Below are 1,747 nucleotides of genomic sequence, written 5' to 3'. Positions count from 1 at the left end.
TATATATATATATATATATATATATATATATATCTTATATTTTCCTGTCTTTGAGTTCGTTCCAACATGACAGAACTCAACATGATATTTGATGAGAATAACAAAGAAACGTGATAAAAGATGAACACATCTGACAAAATCAAACGATTTTGTAAGCTCATTAACGAATAATAGTGTGCATAAAATTTTTTAAAATTTGTTCGTTTTTCTAAAACGACTAAAACGACTCTGATAGATAAAGACAAATGACAGATAAAGAATTATATAAATCAACAGTTTGGTACCATTACTTTTCTTTCAATTGTATGGAAAATTCAAAAGACTATTTTGATATATACAGGTTAAAATATATTTAAAAGGATCCAAATGGGACTTAAAAAATGGAATCAAACCACTTCGGAAATTCACATTTCGCCGTGGACTCGTCTGAACATGTCCTAGAAAAAGTTTTCCGAAGAGCATTACATGATAATTGCTTATATTGATATAATTGAAGACAAGTATTTTATTTTTTTTTTCCTCTTTTTGATCCACTTTTCTGTCCCAGATTCTCCATCCTCGAAGAGCATTGCGAGAAACACGAAGATTATTATATATAATTGATTATTATAATTGATTAAATTTTTAAATAACAATCACACATAATTATTTTCAACTAATTGTTATGAGTCATTCGAAGTAACGGTGGATAATCTGTGCTTTGTCTCGTGCTTAATTATTCCGTTGTCGAGCAAATTTCGGAACGCGGATTTCTCTTTTTGCAACGTTTCCCGTGGTGTGTTGCAATGGAATACTTCAATAGCATTGTTGCCAATGTAGTTGTCGTCATTGACAAATGTGTGATAGTGCATCGTGACAGTGAACGATACTGTTAATAAGTGGATGCGTTAAAGGTCCCCTGGACGGGTGTGTGTGGGCACACGGGCTTCGGTGGTGGTTAGACGCAACATGCGGGAAGGTACAATAGCGCAAGCCATCACGGCGATCTGCTGGGCCATCGCCAGTTAGCCACTGTACTTTTCTCTCCTTCTCTATCTACATCTAGTTCTATGTATATGCAGAATATATATCCCAAGACTATTATATTTTCTATTAAACAAAGATTCTCAGATGTTGACTTATTCCTAGCTAAGATTTGGAATTTTTTCTATAATTGATGTATTTTCGGAATTTTTATTGAAATTCTTTTTTAGCATATTAATTTGGTTTACTCAAAATATAAACTACAGCGTTTAGAATTTCTCAGGCTGTAATTATGTCTTTCCAAGTTTTCTTGCTAAGAAAAAGTCATTTTAAAATAATCTTAGAATCTCTATGGTTTAAAGAAAATGCGATAGCTCTAGAACGTGCTGTATATAGGGTGCTCTGTAACAAGAAGGAAGTATTATAAGATAACGATATTCTAAAAGCTATTTTAGTCCAATAAGCTTTCGTAAACGTATGTTCTAAAGTAAATTATTTCAAAATCATTAAGTAATCTTTTAGTTCTTTAGGAAATGTTTATACCGAGTATTGTTATTAGATTATGCACAATACTAAAAGCCTCTTCCCCTCCCTTTTTTCACTCTTTTTCTCACCTTTTCTCTCCTTCCTTTTCTCACTTCTTTTCTCCTCCTTTTCCTTTCCCTTATTTTTTATTTTGGCTTTTTTTAAAAATCCTTTCTAATATAATTGTAGCATTTTTTATTAATCTCTATTTTTATTCACATTAGTTTTATATAAATAAAATTAATTAATTAATTAATTA

General features: G+C 31.0%; 1 protein-coding gene across 3 annotated transcripts in view; it reads left to right on the top strand.

Moving 5' to 3' along the window:
* The first annotated feature begins 942 nt into the window (after nt 1-942).
* LOC108754362 (potassium voltage-gated channel protein Shaker) overlaps nt 943-1,747 on the top strand; it is a 53,249-nt gene continuing 52,444 nt past the window's right edge. For all 3 annotated transcript variants that reach the window (XM_018496616.1, XM_018496620.1, XM_018496627.1), the window contains exon 1: nt 943-1,013. The gene's annotated coding sequence lies outside the window, so the exon portion shown is untranslated. The remainder of the gene's footprint in view (nt 1,014-1,747) is intronic.

The sequence above is a fragment of the Trachymyrmex septentrionalis genome, unplaced genomic scaffold (genome assembly GCF_001594115.1).
Source record: "Trachymyrmex septentrionalis isolate Tsep2-gDNA-1 unplaced genomic scaffold, Tsep1.0 scaffold118, whole genome shotgun sequence".
Lineage (NCBI taxonomy): Eukaryota > Metazoa > Arthropoda > Insecta > Hymenoptera > Formicidae > Trachymyrmex > Trachymyrmex septentrionalis.
Note: the sequence above shows the minus strand (reverse complement) of the source record. Positions and strands in the feature narration are given on the sequence as shown.